At 34.8% G+C, this 18,497-nt stretch overlaps 1 protein-coding gene across 1 annotated transcript in view; it reads left to right on the top strand.

The window, feature by feature from the left end:
• Positions 1-208: 208 nt before the first annotated feature.
• The window catches only part of LOC131841543 (uncharacterized), a 148,025-nt gene continuing 129,736 nt past the window's right edge, over positions 209-18,497 (top strand). The window contains exon 1 of the mRNA XM_059189857.1: positions 209-273. The gene's annotated coding sequence lies outside the window, so the exon portion shown is untranslated. The remainder of the gene's footprint in view (positions 274-18,497) is intronic.

The following is an 18,497-nucleotide window of genomic DNA, read 5'->3' as shown; positions in this document are numbered from 1 at the left end:
CATTCGTAACCCTAAAATACAGTTCCCACCCTCTTTTTCAAATCTAATTTGGAAAACTTCGACACGGCAATCATAGACCAAATGGTTCTGATTACGAACCTAGTTCATCCCCTTTGTGCGGGAGGGTTGTGGGGAGGATGCGCGAGGGTGGGACAAGAGTGCGGCGAAGGGGCGCGGGGGCGGGGCACTACCCTCAGTATCCTTTTGACGTTCAGTGGTGACGGTTGTGTCGTGTTTTCTTTTGTGTCACCAGCGTTCCGTGATTCGTCACCGGTGAGTGATTTTTAATTATACCTTTCCATTATTATTATTTATAACACAAATTTATTAATAATACATGTATAAAAGATTATCGATTTTATTATATTAATTAAAATAGATCTCTACTTTGTAGAGAATCTCTTACTCTATTTTTTCGTGCAGATACTGTAAAAAGGATCTGCGAATTCTTAAATGTAAATATGTATCAGTAATTGTGGAATTAAAGACAATATATTTATTTAATATTGATACGTCTATTTTATAAAAAAATAGCAATTTAGAGCACTAATGTGCAGTATCAAATAGGCGGGCTATTTGATAGATTTTCAGCATATGCTGTAACAATTATTTTCGGCGCAAGTATACAATACATGAAAAAAAAATTATTTATTGCAATAATACAGAATTATACATATTAACAGTTCATGACGACATTTAGAGGATATTATAGCATTAAAATCTGTAAATATAACTGTGCAAGGGAGACAGTTCCAAGGATTACAGAAATGCAGCGTAATCTAAATATATCTTTCGCTTCTCGCAGCGTTTAATGTTTTTTTTATGGCAATGGTGGCATATTAAAGGATGATTTAGCACACCGTTTTATTTTCGATGTTCGCGGGTTCGATTCCTCGTACGGTATAAACTTTTGTATTCGTGATTATGACGTATCGGTCTGGGTGTTTTCTATGTATAATAATATAAATAAATGCGAGAATTGTGCGTATAGGCTACTGTACTATATATTAGTATACTAACACTGTAAATAAGAAAGGGTGTCTGTTTGTATATTGTAACTTTTTACGACTGAACGGACCTTAATAAGATTTACTGTACTTTTGATTTTATATATATTTTATACAGTTCAATAATATAACAATTACTAGTATGTAATTAAAGTTTATATAATGACTATTCACTTCTAATAATCTCAGAATGAGACAGCCAGAGATAGAAGATGCACAAACTCATTTGAAAAGAATGAGAGCTGACTCTCTTGTCAATTCTTCGTAGCTCGAAATCACTTCGAACTAACTGTAGATTTGACTTATCATAAGAGTTTGTAATAGACATGAATAAAGATATATAGATTTTTTTGCTGTTTTTTAATCCATTGAGATTTCCGCCTATTACAATCGGAAATTCCGTAAGGTTTTGCAACAATTTGCCAGAGTTTGTCCTAGAACTGACTGAAAAGGACACAATTGTCATATGAAACACTTTCTTTGTAAAAATTCTGTCTGTCTGTGGCGCTTTTATGCCAAAATTACTGAACCTTTTTAATGCGATAAAAGGGTTGTTATGGGTCGAAAGGGGATGAAATGAACCATGAACCTAGATATGGAAGTATCGTCATATTCAAAGCTAGAATATTAAAACATTTTTTTTACTGTTGATTCAGTATAAATAAATACCTGACATTCAAAGTTTGTAAAAATTTTACCCTTAAGGGCTTAAAATAAAATACCCCTATTTAATTTTACGCCCTTAAGGATGAAATTTTTACAAACTTTGAATGTCATATTTATTTATATTATTTATGTTTTATAAAAGTTTGTATGGAAATTCGGCATTTTTGAATTTAGAACGATGAAACTTATTTCTTTGACTTTTTTTTAAGTGAGATTATTAAATATTATTTGTTTATTTAAGTATGTGTTTTGTAAATTTAATTTGTCAAAAGTAGATGAAATTTTTATCAGTCAAATACTAGCAAAAATCTTATTAAAGCATTTATACGAATGTCTAATTTGTAAAATAATTAACAATGCTATCCAATGTCACTATTCCAAGCGGACGAAGTCGCGGGCACAGCTAGTCTCATATTTGTAATCGGTTGAAAATGTGTATAGGCACAGTTCGTTTATGGCCATTGTTATGTTGTGGTCGGTCTACGGTGTGGGGGTTTGTTGATGCTTTCTCTTGTGGGTCTTATTTACATTACATATCTACCTATCCGTGAAAACTGGGTTTATTTTGTTTCAAATGACGCTAGCCAATTCTATGTATTTCTGTTAATTTCCTTTTTACTAGTAATTCGAGTGGTTGAAATTCGACCGTAATTAATGTAAATTATAAGTTTGAATATTTTAAAGGATATTAGTTATAAGATAGTTAGTTTTAGTAATAAGACACGATGGGACTACTATTATCATATTATGATAAAAGTCCCTAAGTAAGTGTAAGAATAAAAAATATATTTTAGCTTCTAAAGTCAAAAACAATGCTTCTTCGACAGCTTAGCGGTTTAGTACACCGCTTTACGTCCTATAGTCTTACAGTCGATTCCTCGCAGGGTACAAACATTTGTATTCATGAGTATGATCGTTTGTATCGGTCAGGCTGTTGTTCTATGTATATAATGTATGTATTTACAAAAAAATCTAAGTACTAGCTGACCCGCGCAACTACGTTGCGTATTTTTCCCCCACATTCTGCAATATTTTTTATTGCAGCTCTGCTCCTATTAAAGCCTTCCGTAACAAATGGACTATCCAACACAAAAATATTTTTTCTATTAGAAGCAGTTTCTGAGATTAACGCGTTCAAATAAACAAAGAAACTCTTCAACTTTATAATATTATTATATAGTATAGATTTATATCAGTTGTCTAATACATACACTATTTGTCTCAACTCTCTTTAACCTATATGTTGACCTATACTTAACTTCAGGAAAAGTAAAAGTTAATCTGTCTATATATTTTTTACATATAGATTTTTTTGACCAAATTTTTTGGTATGTTACTTCAAACATTCCTTCATATAAACACTGTTTTGAAAATTACAAGTGAACAAATATAATTACCTATAGAATGATTAGTACCGTATTAACTGATATAGGTATTGCAGCCAGTTTTCCTTAGTGTTATGACTTCCTGTTTTTCGTGAGTAGTGCGGCAAGATGGCGGCGTATGAACAGTGACTCGGTCAAAAAAGACATTATACGAGCAGCCTGCGAACCGAACGGACGAGTTATTAGCGTGTGTCTAATATTAGGTTGATTTTTTTTATTTATTTATTTATTTCAGGTAACTAATTTATATGTAAATTAATATTACATAATCAATATATTAGAGTAGGTGTGGTCACGGCACTGATGACGGCAATCTGCCAAGGTAGCGCTGACCACACCCTTCAGCCAGTAGTCCTCCTTCATGAAGCATGTTGATGGGGACCCGGGCCACAAACGCCTTTCAATGTTTTTTTTACATTCTAACAACTCCACAATCAAAAACTATATATTTTTTGTATTAATCTACCTAGAAATCAATTCACGGGCGTGTCGGGGCACATTCTTAAATTTAAAGTGGCCATTATCAAATTAGAGCGCACACTTGCTTTGATTTTGAGAATTTAATTATCCTAATTTCTACTACATAATTAAATTTCAATTAAAGAAATTCGAACATTTACAAAGGAGTTCTTTGTTCTAATTAAAAACCATTTCAAATTTCTATAATTTACAGCGCCAATTCAGGTTTGTTCATATTCCGTAGCTCTAAATACGATACTGGAATCTTTTTTCATATCAATTTAATAGTAAACTCTTTTATATAGTTATTTTTAGATACTACCGAATTTATTTCTGTAAGTAAATGCAACAGAGCTTGTCTATACTAAGATTATAAAGAGAAGTTTGTACGGGGTTGTACAATTTTAGAAATTCTTTCACTGTTAGAAAGGTTCATTATCCCCGAGTGCAGTAGGCTATATAATATCACGGTACAACTAATAGGAGCGGAGCAGATATGAAATTTGTGGCAAAATATATTCATTTTAGGTGCTTAGAAAACGGTTATGCAAAAAAAAATATGACGGGATTGTTCTCCTTTAAAAGTTCTAAAAACAACATATGCATCTATCTTTTGAGGTTACCTCACTTTTTTATGATAATCAAATTTCTTCTAAAATATTGCATAATTTGCTAAGGTGTTTTTATAAACATGATGTCAATCCTTATCGAAATAAATACATTATTTATTATAAGCACTTAATGTTGAACAAATTTGTCCTTTACATCATTTGATTTCTACAAACACTTTCGGTATTTTAGATTTATTAAAAGAACTTAAGTATTGGACTTGTGCGAAGCCGGGGCGGTTTGCTAGTACTAAAATGTATTTGTATCTAGCAACCAAACGGGATAATCATTATCTCGCAGTATCAGTTTCTACTTGCACGAGAGGTTTCCTTACTTTGGTACACTAAAAATTGTTTATACCAAAAATTAATAGTTTGCTATAAAAAAATATTTTTTTTTGTATTTTTTTATACCACATAGGTGGCAAACAAGCATACGGCCCATCTGATGGTAAACGGTAACGTAGCCTATGGACGCCTGATACACCAGGGGTATCACGTGCGCCTTGCCGAACCTTTAGAAACGATAATATACTCTTCTTGAAAAACCCCATGCTGTAGTCTCGTGAGAAAACCTCGGCAGGTAGTTCATTCCACAATCTACATAAGTGTACGCGGAAGGAAGCTTCTCTGAAACAACACTGTCCGAGACCACTTAGGTTCCAGCGTATGGGGAAGAATCCCCTATCGATGGCGAGCGGTGCGATGGTAAAAGGTAGCAGTGGGCATCATGTCAAACAATTCTTCAGAACACAGTCCGTTCTGTTCTATATTCGGTAGAACACACAAAGCGATTTTTGAACAAATATATTCTATTCTATAAAAATCAAATGGAATGTTTAAGAATCAGTAGAATATAAAATAGAAAATCATTTATTCAAATATACATTGAAGCACTTAGAACAGTTATAACATTTTTTTTAATCTACCGCTCATTCGGAAAGCTGTCTCATCACAAGAAGAATGAGCAAGAAACTTAAGAAACTTGTGTGTTGCTCTTTTAAATAATTTTATTCTTACTTTACAATTTAAGTTTAAGTGTGTGAATACAAACTACTAATTCAGTACTAGCACTAATTCAATTAAATAATCAAATAGAAAAAATATTGAATATACAACAACTGGTTAAAGAATTAATAAGAGGAAATCAGTCATAGTTATTAGAGCAGACCAGTCCCTACAAGCAGCACCCGTTCACGAGTATGACAGTGTGAATAGAAAATAACAAACGGCATAATTATGAAAATCAATATACATATTAAGCTTACAATAAGCATCAGGTAACAAAGTAAATTACTCAGTAGTAATTAGGTTTTATAAATAGAAATTTTCTTTGAAACCCTTCTAGCTGTTTCTGTGTACGTATTCTCAGAAATGTATGTATATCTTTATATAGTATAATGTTGCTTCCGCTGTATGCTCGCTTTAGATATTTTAAACTACGCAAAGAATTTTAATGTAGTTTTTAGCAATGACAGAGTGATTCAAGTAGGTTTATATGTATAATACATGTACTCCCGTGCGCAGTCGGGGCTGGTAGGCAGTATATATTAAAATGATGAACTGATGTCTGTGCATGGAGAAATATACATACATATGTATAAGGAACCGTTAAAGTATTACGTAAGCAGATTTATTACAATTATTTATCCCCCCTCATCCCCCTTGTCAGCAAAAGTAAGCAAAGCTCTTACCCCCTCCCCCCATGATTACGTAAACATTTTTCAATTAATGTATTGTTTTTATGGCAAAGACAATGTGAGGGTTGCCATTCGTGTGAAAAAGTAAATAACTACCGATGACGTAATCATCATGTAGACTCCCCCACCCCCCATGTCATCCAAAATAAGCAAAGCAAATACCCCCCCGCCCCTCTACAGTGCTTACGTAATACTTGAACGGGCCCTAAAAAGTTGCATCGAAGTTATATATAAAAACTATTAATAGGTTACGTTAAAAAAAAGTAATTCTATTGAGTTTCTTGCCAGTTTTTCTTAATTTGATCTATATACTAAACTGGACGGTAGGGAAAAAATTAAAATTATAAAGTAAAAAATTTGACGTTCATAAATGGCTAAAATGTCCTACATATATAAATGATTTTTTCGAATTTGAATTCGAGTTACGTTTGTTAATGTAATATTGTAATGTTAGCAATTTTAATAAAATAAAAAATTGATGACCCACGGATGGCCAATCTGCATGACGGATACGACTTTAGTCTGAGTACGAACCTCGGCTCAGGCCGTCGTAATTTCGTTTCTCGTTTGAATTAGACGGGGGATCGAATACAGTCACCTGCGTGGGAATACCTATTATTACCTCGGTCTGACATATTTTTATCTAAATACAGCTAATTTTATAAAGCTTATTTTGGTTGTAGGCTACGGTTAGGCAGTGAAACTATAGCGTTTCTGAGGAATTGTGCGGATTAATACCAGCTGCTGAGTTTCACCACCGTACCACCCGCCAGAAACTGAAATACCATCCTGATTATCTGGATGAAGGGCGGTCTTCCACAGTGCGGTTTTCTAGAAACTTTTTGCCTCGCACAACCACATTATGGAATCACCTTCCAGCAATGGTATTTTCGAACCGATACGATATTGAAACCTTCAAGAAAAGAGCTTATTCCTTTTTAAAAGGCCGACAACGTACTTGCAATTCCCCTGGTGTTGCGGGTGCTCATGGGCGGCGGTAATCACTTACCATCAGGTGAGCCGCATGCTCGTTTGTCCCCTGTGTTATAAAAAAAAGTGTATGGAATAACATCTGAATTTTTGGCGAAGTAATTTATTTTGAAGCTGTTTCAGTTGAAAGTGTAAGATTATCGCCATGTGGCATGTAATACGTACAATAGTGTCAAACTACGACAATAGACACTGTCAGTCTCCAGTCAATCACGCTGTCAGTATATCTGTCATGAATAAGGTCCATCATTGGGAGTGGTTGATCTTTGCGTGACTTGACCACGAGCTGTAGAAGGGAAGTGACGTTTGTTATATTTTAATTATTAAATCATAAATTATCTAAGAATTCGTTGTTTCATTTCTGAAATAAGAGAATTGACTCTCAGAAGGTTCGTGTTAAAACAGTGGAATTACAGAATTCTTAGTTCACTGGAATGGCAACATATTAGAAGTACCACGGGTGTCACATGATGGTGTGATGTTGTTTTTTTCGGAGGACTCTAATGCTGTTGATCGCAGCTGGCCTTTACAGCTTCACCGGACGAAAGGGGGTGAGTGGCACTCCAAACCTACGGAAGAACTTATGGAGCGGCTGAAGGCCAACTCCCGCCTGACGGATACGACTTTAGTCTGAGGGCACCGCTAGGGATTCGACCCTTGGCTCAGGCCGTCGTAATTTCGATCTCCGTTTGAATTGGGCGGGGGATCGATCGGAGGGGGCAAGGGACTTCATCGGCCGTAGTATTGTCCTTATATACAGGGGACGGTGACCACTTACCATCAAGTCGGCCATCTTATTTGCTATTTTATTGAACTTCGATAAATATTCAGCCTTATCGTCTGGTAATAAAGCACAGATTGAAATGAATCCGTAATACATTTGTTACCAACTGTACTTGACCTTTCATTACATTAGTAATAACTTCGTTATTCGTTTGTACCTTTGTATTGTTACAATGAATAGGATATTCGATATTATGTCTGAAGACATAAAGACTATTTTATTATGCGGCTTTGTTATTTCTACCGTTCTGAAGACACGTTTAGGTAAAACTTGTTATTTTTATAGGATATTTTTTTTGTGTTGTAATAATATTACAAGATATTGTTTGATGATGTATTATTTTTTTATTAAAAGTGGCAGACGCATTTATAATTAACTGTACTAATAATTTATTGTAGAGACGAAATAATTAATTACGTTTGCTTCAAATCATCGATTCATAGAATACTTAAGCTAGTTATAAATTTATTTGGCCTCGGTGGTCTAGCAGTTTAGCACACCGCCTAACTTTTCGATGGTCGTGGTTTCGAATTCTCGCACGATACAAACAATTATATTTATGAGTATGATTGTTTGTATTGGTTTAGGTGTTTTCTATGTATATCTTATAAATATTATAAATTCGAAATTATGTGATATGGATGGATAGATGGAGGGATGGATGTTCGTTACTCTTTCACGCAATAACTACTCTACGAATTTTGGCTATAATTTAATGCGGGTGAAACCGTGGGCACATCAGTTGTATATGGATTTGCTAAAAAAATGTATTTTAATATTTATATGCTAGGGTTATATAAGTTTGGTACTATATCAAACTGGCTTGTATTATTATTATTTATTATGTTATGTTTATGCTACAAATATATACTTACATACTTTAATTTATAGTTAAGTCTTTAACCTGTCGGAAGGTCTATACTTCATCAAAAAGATCATCGAAAGATGTATGTGCAGTTTAGCGACAAGAACTTTGTGTATTTTATTTATATATATTTTGTTTCAGTGCATTTTTTACTCAGTGGTTGCAATCAAGCCTACTACCCACCTGATGGTAAACGGTTACCGTAGCTTATGGACGCCTGAAACACCAAGGGTATCACGCGCGATGCCAATTCTTAAGAAACCTTAATATACCCTTGAAGAACCCTATGCTGTAGTCATCATCTGCTTCTTCCTTATCCCATTTATTTGTGGTCGGCGTAATATGTTTTTCGCTTCCATTCATCCCTGTTCGCAGTCATCGCGTTATTTACTTCCTTTCTTACCATATCATCTTTCACACAGTCCATCCATCTCTTTTTCAGCCTTCCTCTGCCCTTATAATCATCCACATTCATATGTAACACCTTTCTTAAAATATTATCCTCGTTCCTACGCATTACATGTCCATACCATGATAGACGATTACTCTTCAACCTCCCTAACACCGGTGCCACTTTCATACTTCCTCTAAGAACCCTATGCTGTAGTCTCTACAGAGAATAAGCATGGTCTGTTGGTTTTTTCTTATGGATGATAATAGAATGGTACACCCGCCTTCGCCAATGGTTTAGGTTACGAGGCATCACTGGAAGATGATATCTTATCATCCTAACATGAGGTCAGGTCAGTTAGCACTTCATGGTAAATTCACCATAAATTTATCATGATGGTTTCCAGGGGGCACCGAGTAAAGTCAACCTGATATGGTATTGCTAACAATGTGGTAGGTAGATTTTTTTTTTGTGGATGATAATGGAATGTTGCACCCGCCTGCGCTAACGGTTTACGCTGGCGGGGCACCAGTGGAGGATGATAAGATGAGCATGAGGTCAGGTCAGTTAGCCCATCGTGACAAATTCACCAGGAATTTAACACGATGGTTTCCAGGGGAAACCGCGTGGAGGTCAACCTGACAAGGTACATTGCTAGCAATGGGGTTATCAATCCACATTACTAACAATCCCCTTCCCTCTGGTAGGTAGGTAGTAGGTAGGTTCATTTGACAATATGAGTGTGAGTGGAAGAAAACTACTCTAAAACTGCACTGTCCGTGACCACTTAGGTTTAAGGGTGTGAGGATACGGCGAGCAAAAAAAAAACGTTAAAGTTAGGCTACTATTTCATCATCATTTACCAAAAAAACTTCTTTATTCGTTTTCTTTGTCCAACCCCTAACCATTTAATGAACATTGAACCGTCAGGGTTCATTTTGAAGGAGCGTGGAGTGGTATTTTTTTATTCATCTCACGTACGGCCCGTCGGATGCGTAAACGTTAATAAATCCGGGATTTCTTTGGTCACATCCAATATCCACTGGTTATTTGAATATCGCAGGGTTACTCAACATTTGGAGCTCGGGGGCCGCTTATTTTTCACACACGACGCAAAATGAGGAGTGCTATAAGGATGTGTCTGTCTGTGACATCGTTGCTCCTAAAGGAATGTGATACGTTTTGTTTTGTTTTAAAACTGATATAGCGGATGTTTCATACTTACAATTTAATCGATTTTTTTATTAGTGTGTAACTTAATCAAATCAATTTTATATGTTTTATTGAAGCATTATTATTATATATAGAAGATATTTTAGAAATTACTGGTTTATCTCAATCACAACACAAGAAGCATCCGCTCCGAAAAATAATTGTCAAAATGGGCTCACGTAGAAAAAAGTTCTCAGTTACTATACACAAAAACACAGTAAAATTAAGTACCTCTTTCTTTTTTGATGGCGGTTGTAGAGATTCCCTCTTCCGTATTTAGCCTCATATTAGATACTTTGCTTGTGTAAAGTCGGGAATACTAAAGCCAGTGAAGATTCTCTGAAGAGTGCATCTCAAGCATCTTGATATGCAATCCAATCTTCCCGTTTTATTATCCTAGTTATTTTACTCATCAATATAGAATAGTTATAGCATATCAAAATCAGTTTAAATTTTAAAATTTTAATTAAATAAACAAAGGAAAACTTATTCTTTACTGTAGATTTTATTAATTTCCAAAAAGTACCCTAATTAATCTATTTTTAGCTGAAATTATGTTTTGTGAAAAAACATGTATGTATTTTTACAATATTCTGCCTTAACGGTGCTTCAGTGTAATTCTACAGCAGAATATTGAAAAAATACATAAATGTTATGCCATCGATAAACCTATTTTTAGGCAAGATTACATTTTGCCACTTCTCTTTTTATAAATACAAAAAATGCATATATTTTTATTATTTTACCACGAACACATACAGAGTTATGGGAGTGTTTGGAGAAACATGAAGCATCTGGGAATTGGACCAGCTCCCCGAAGCACTGGCTTACTGCGTAGAAAGGGATTACCCCAATAATTCGGAACACAGACCCATCACAAGAAGAATGAGCACGAAACTTCATGTTGCTCTTATAATAAAAGTTGTTTTAAGTAAATACATATTAACTAGGAGGAGGCATGCGAGAATTGCGCAATCAGTTATTATTGTCACTTTAAATCTAATTGAAACGACTTAAGACTATCGAACTCCGAACGACTACTAGTAGTAATTAATGTAGAAAAAACCTATTTACGGACAATTGCGGGCCACGATTTGATTTCCACTGGCTGATTATATGTAGGCATATAACTACGAAGGGTCGAACAAACAGTTTTCAATACTTGTGTTAGAATAATAATATATTATGGGGACATTGGAGTTCCTGATGTGTTTGCCTTGTCGGGGAAAACTTAGAAATTACTTATTGTTTTTTTTTACATTCCGCTGGGTTATCGAGTTTTGTGAATTTACCTTTATTATCTGGCATTTCTTCTTAAGGGATGATAATGGAATGGTGTTCTCGCCTGCGCTAACGGTATACGCTGGCGGGGCATCAGTGGAGGATGACAAGATGAGGTTAGGTCGGCCCATCGTGGCAAATTCACCAGGAATTTAACATATAGTTTCCAAGGGAACCGCGTGGAGGTCAACCTGATTGGTACATTGCTAGCAATGGAGTTATTAGTCCACATTACTAACGATCCACTTTCTTCTATTTTATGTCATTGGAAATGCCTAATTTCATCCTTAAGCAGATACATCTTATAAAGCAAGCTGTTTGGCGGCTGAATAGAGTGAGAAGAGATAAACACGTAGACTATTTTGCATAATCATTAATACAAATGTTAGCACCGTGCGAGGAATCGAACCCGCAACCATCGGAAGTAAAGTGATGTTTTAAACCGCTAACCAGCCGAGGCCGTCAATATTATTTACTAATGGACAAACAAACAAGTTTCAATACTTGTGTTAGGGACATAGTAGTTCTTGATGTATTTACCTTGGTGAGGAAAACTTGGGAATTATTTGTGAAATATAACTCGTATATGAAGATAAAGGTCTTCATAGAATCACATATATTTGATTGAATCAGAAACTTTATAACTGAAGACTTACTAGTTTATTGGATTATGCTATTTTGTTTACGTTGAGTGCGTCATAGTGCAGTAGATCACACTGCTATAGGACGTGACTTCAAATCTGGTTAACACTAAAAATCTTTAATTATTTCTTTTAATTACCATACCAATCCATTTCGGCCTATGGTCCTCTTCATGAAGGTGTTTTTTTTATTTTGTTCTTACACTACTATGGTGGCAAAAAAGCATGTTGGTGGAACCAGGTGCACAAACATCATGAAACTCGCGTTGTGACTCTACTTCAGCTGCGTCACCCTCAGTGTTAGGTTACTTTTAGTGATGAAGGGATCCAACCTAACGATTAACGCTGTCGAGAATGATAGTGGTGAAAGTATCATCAAGGAATAAATAATTTGATATTTTTTATAGAATACTAGCTGTGCCCGTGGCGTCTCCCGCGTTAAATATTAATATATAAATTTCAGTAAAAAATAGCCTATATGTTATTCTGATGTATAAGCTATATTACTGTAAAGTTTCATCAAAATCCGTTCAGTAGTTTTTGCGTGGAAACGTTATAAACATCCATACTTATAAATTTTCGCGTTTATAATATAACTAGCTGTGCCCGCGGCAGTATCACTCGCGTGAAATTTATAGCCTATATATTATTCTGTACTATTCTGATGTATAAGCTATATTACTGTAAAGTTTCATCAAAATCCGTTCAGTAGTTTTTGCGTGAAATTGTAACAAATATTCATACTTACAAACTTTCGCGTTTATAACATAATTAGCTGTGCCCGCGGTGAAATCTCGTGAATTTTATAGCCTGTATGTTATTCTGATGTATAAACTATATTACTGTAAAGTTTCATCAAAATCCGTTCAGTAGTTTTTGCGTGAAAGAGTAACAAACATCCATACTCACAAACTTTCGCGTTTATACTATCAATAGTATTAAGATACAAATTCTTATACCATTTTACTTGTATTACCATTTTACAATTACTGTCTACCCCAAGCTACTATCGGTAGGGTCATACGCCGACAAACAGCTCTCAGAAGTCGTAAAGCTATAACGGAACCGATCAATTGTTATAGGGGCATAAAAGCCAGGGGGACGACTTTGACAATTAGCTTGATAACTTTGTTTCCTGTTTGAAATCTCTTTATTAGATCTGAGATGGACCAGTTGAGTATTTGTTTGTTTATTTCATACCAGTTGAAATTTTGAACTTGGTTAAAATGCATCTAATACTACTAGTATAAACATGGTATCTTTTTAATATTATAAACTGACAATGGATGTTTATTACTGGTTCACGTAAAAACTACTGAACGAATTTTGTTGAAACTTTACAGTGATATAGCTCATACATCAGAATGACAATTCATTACATAGTATAAAACATAGTCGCGGTCGCTGTCTGTCCGTCCCTATGTATGCTTAAATCTTTAAAACTACGCAACGGATTTTGAAGCGGTTTTTATAATAGATAGAGTGATTCAAGAGGAAGGTTTATATGTATAATACGTGTACACCCGTGCGAAGCCGGGTGGGTGGCTAGTTCTGATATGAGTACTAGACAACTGACACAAAGACGTAAATATATTTTTGTAAATACCTACATAAATTCTTTTTGTAAATTCCTCGTACAATATAAACATTTATGATTGAAGATATGTTTCTATTGCGCGAGGAATCGAACGTGCGACTATCGGAAATAAAGAGGTGTGCTAAACCACTAAACCAACTAGGGCATGATATTTTTCCTCTTTATAAATTTAGTACAGATATCTCAATATACTTACTTCGTTATTTACGTAGGTTATATACGTTTTATATAAACAATGTTTTGCCAATGTAAAATAATATTTTCCTTTACTCGTTTACTTTTCTAATACTTGTTTTTATGAATACATAACTTTATGTTATTTGTTACAACTGTTTTTTTTACTCTAATGCTGTTGGCTGATGCTCGTAGCTGGCCTTTACAGTTTTATCAGACGATAGGGGGCGAGTGCAGATGGCACTCCAAATACGCGGAAGGACTTATATAGCGGCTGAAGGCCAACTCCCGCCTGACACATACGACTATAGTCTGAGGTGACCGCTAGGGGTTCGAACCTTAGCTCGGGCCGTCGTAATTTCGATCTTCGTTTGAATTGGACGGGGATCGATCGGAGGGTACCTTCAACCATCGTGTATAAAATGCCTTTGGCTTTGATTCTCTCTGCCTACACATTAAGCCATCATTCACATATAGAATCTGCATTAAGCGGTAAAAGTTAATTTGGTTATGAAATTATTATTCAAAGACAGGAACTACGCAGTTCTAAATTTAGTATATTTATTTTTAAATTATATAGCAAAACCTACGGACCATATGATAACAATTACGGTAACTAAATTTAAAATCGGATATATACATGAACAGTGTTCAAAACCTTTTTAGTACATAAATAACCTGCAAATACACACAAACAGTACTACGGACATCACGTTATCATCCGTGATACCGCTCATGGGTTGCCATTCTAGATATCATCTTGCCGTTATTTTGCCCTTGAATAACGAGCGTACATGTTGTTCATGCATCGGATTTTCATTTAATGTTAGATGTGAACATTTATATAAATAAACATTGTAAATAAACAGGCTTTTTTAAAAAAAGAAATTCAGTTGAGTTTCCTATCAGTACTTCTTAATTGAATGTGTATACTGAACTGGACGGTAGGGAAAAATTATTAAAAAAAATAATTGACGTTCATAAGCGGCTAAAAAGTCGTACATGAATAAATGATTTTTGAATTTGAATTTAATTTCACTGCTTAATCTGCACCCTGCATCCAAAACACTACATGGGTAGCTAGTGGCGTCCATGGCGTAGTGTCCATGGCGGTTGAAATAGGTGAGACTGAGGTAACTCACGCAAACGACGTTTTACAGTCTATCTTTAGTGAATTATGTGTATTATAAATACTAATTATGAATATACAAAAAAAATATGCCTTTATGGACTTCAAGTAATTCGTAAAGACTTGATAGAGAGATATAGCTCTGACGACGATATCCTTGCGAGGGAAGTGGCTGAGAAAAATAAGGAAAACTGACCGCACTACTATATAGGTAGCAAGATTGAGAGATTTTAAGAATGACAGGATATCAAGTTTTAGTGTAGCTTGCCTTTTAAATTCAAACTCAACATTATTTATTAACATAGGGACCTTTCAGACTCAGATTTACTCTTATTTAGTTACTCAACCAGTTGAATGTGTTTTTCATATTTTGACTCTAATGAATTAGTGTTAGTTGGTAGTTTGTATTCACACATTTAAACTTAAAAATGTAAAGTTACGACTAATTATTTAAAAGAGCGACACGCAAGTTTCTTGCTCATTCTTCTTATGTTGAGACAGCTTTCCGAATAAGGGGTAGATTAAAAAAATGAGTGATGACTATTCGAAAGTGCTTGAATAAAGAATTTTCTATTATATTCTTTTCTTGTGTATGTCATACTTTTTATTACTGTACCTACCGTCCAGTTCAGCTAGCTACTACAGTTTAGAATTAATCTTTCTTATATTACGAGTAACGTAATAAAAAATGATTTATTTGTAAGCTACTTTGGGTACAATACAAGATGTTAATGAAGACATAGTCCTTACAAAATCTGCTTAAGCATACAAATATTTATCGAGTATTAAACTACTTCATTCTTAATCAGATAGCTAACAAAGTCAAGTGAAGTGCTTGGCTATGTATTATCGAGTGGAATTCAAAACGTGCCAAAGTTGCCAAACGGGAGGCGAGGCAACAATAAAAAAATAAGGAAGTAAAACGATAAATTTGTAATAGCCGATTTTTTTACGAAATGAACGCAGTAACTCTTAGCTTTAAAAGTTGCACAAACTTGTTTTCGTGCGAATTTTTCTTGTTAAACTCACTGAACACAATTTGGGATGAAATTTCTATGTTCTTCAGAGTCATTATGTCATTTTACGAGGGTTTCGTGCATTGTTATACTGTGGACTAGTAATAGCATTCTGCTTTGCTGCTCCAATATTAATTATTAAACAGGTATTGCCATAAACGGTCAAGTGAAACCTGCCAGTCTACGTTGGTAAATAATTGATGGCCTCCGTGGTCTAGCGGTTTAGCATACTCATCGCTTCCGATGGTAACGGGTTCGATTCCTCGCACAATGTAAACAGTTAATAAACTTAGCACGGTGCGACCACCGTGACCGTCAAATTGATAGTGAAAACAGTTTTAAAATTCATACACAGTGGTAGATAAAAAACAAATTGTTATGACTATTCAAAAGTGCTTAAATTAAGTTTATTTGAATAAATGATTTCTATTCTATTCTATTCTATTCTATACATCTAGAAAAAAGACAGACGGATGCAATGATTCCAATTTATGGCATTGGATAATTTAGAATATTATTAAATTTCAGTTAAATTTCAATTCTAATATATCTCTTTTTAATATGATTTAGCCCGAAAATCTGAAACTGAGCTGGCAACACTGAACATTTGTTATTACGTATCCGAGCAGCGCGACTTATTTGTCTGAAGGCGTGTTGGCTCCCCGTTTGATATATGGCAACACAGTCCCGTGTTCGGTGCAGTGATTTATTGGTGCGCTGTACGCATGAAATAAAACTGAAAAATAAAAATCAAGTTTAAAACTGGGCTTGTAGGCAGAATAATTTCATTTTATTTCAGACTAATATCTGGCCCGGTTTTGCCCAGGTTTTAATACTGTATGAATTTGTATATATTAACATATATTCGTCGGCCTCCGTAGTCTATCCATTTATCACACCGCCTTTCCGCTGGTCCTGGGTTCGATTCAAATTCAAATTCAAAATCAAAATATCTTTATTCACGTAGGTCTGTTACAGACTTAGATATGATATGTCAAATCTGTCAGATTTCGAGATGAGAAGAACTGACAAGAAACTCAGTTCGTATTCTTTTCAAATAAATGTTGTACATGTTTATAATACAGATTCATTTTTAAAATAAAATTTGGGAGATATATGTATATATGTATATATATATAGGATATATAATAATGCCTCACGAGATTCTAACATTTATACTTATAAGTATGATTGTTGATTCGTTAGGGTACCATTTACATATATTAGGTAAACAGTTTACAAATTTACTACGGGAACTCATTAAAAATAAAACGTCGTAAGAACTCGTGATATACTAATTATACATATAAACAATGGCCGCGTCAAATAAAAAAAAAAAAACAATTTTATTCGGTTTTTTATTGTCTATACACGGTATATTAATTCCCTGTTGTCTATGGTATCAACCCTACACTCAACTATATATTATGTATGCATTAACAAAAAATATTTTTTTTATAGGTTGTTACTATTAGCTCTACTTAGTTTGAGACTAGATGGCGCTGTATGAATTGTCCTAAATAGCTGTGTCTATACTAATATATAGTTATTGTAAAGAAGTAACAATTTTGTTCAGTGTTATATCCGGTTCTGCATATCGATTTTAAAAATTCTTTCACTGTTAGAAAATTATATTGTCCCTGTGCTATAGGCTATATAACATCAATAGGAGCGGAGCAACAATAAAAAATGAAGCAAAATATATTCATATTCAGTGCTTTCGCTGCGTGCGTTGCGTAATCTGTTAAAGTTACGCCAAAAATATGTAGGGATTGTTCTCCTAATGTATGTTTAATTTCTGAACAAAAATTAATTTAATTTTTTTTTGATTCGGTCTTACAGCATACATCTTCAATGGCAGGAGCAATGTTGAGAGTAAACACGTACATTGGTCGGGCCTGGAAAGGATTGCCTCCGTTTATAACCTGGAACCTGACCAGGGGAGGGTAAAAAGAAGATAGCTCAGTTTTGAAAGATGAGGTTAAGTAGGGATGCGTACAATGGCTAGCTTGCATAAGGTAACAATAAGGAAAGACTCACAGTTGATGGCTGGGGCGGTCTCTTGAAGGCTTGATTTCACTGGAACTGATGCAGAAGCTTGTCTTCCAAAGCTTCACTACATTACTGCCTAAGAGCTAGCCCAACACAAACTGTTATGAGCAATTTAAATTGTTGTACATTATCAGTTGAATTGAAACACTGCAGCCATTACCGCATCTCGACGCAAAGAAGTTTTGTTGCACATTGAAAGCGCCTTTGACGTGTAGAGCTGCTGTGAGTCGATGAGGGATCAAAAGTTTCTTGTATCGGCGCATAGATGGCACTGCTAGTTTGAAATTACGATATTTGGGAACAAGGAACGCAAGCCAGCACATACACAGTAGGGTGGAACCTGTTACATCTTGAATTACTCTACCTTAGACTAATTAATAAGACCTATATATATTAACCACTGCGTGACTTACGTGACGTTAGATAGAGTGACTTATCTAACGTACACTGGGACAATCTATTATACTATGTTCTGATTTGCATCACTATATCACACATACAACCCTACATTTTTACCCTTCTACCATCAACTTCTATTTT

The sequence above is a fragment of the Achroia grisella genome, unplaced genomic scaffold (assembly GCF_030625045.1).
Source record: "Achroia grisella isolate CSIRO2021 unplaced genomic scaffold, CSIRO_AGI_Agris_v1 utg1847, whole genome shotgun sequence".
Taxonomy (NCBI): Eukaryota; Metazoa; Arthropoda; class Insecta; order Lepidoptera; family Pyralidae; genus Achroia; species Achroia grisella.
The sequence above is the reverse complement of the archived record's forward strand: the minus strand, read 5'-3'. Positions and strand labels throughout refer to the sequence as shown.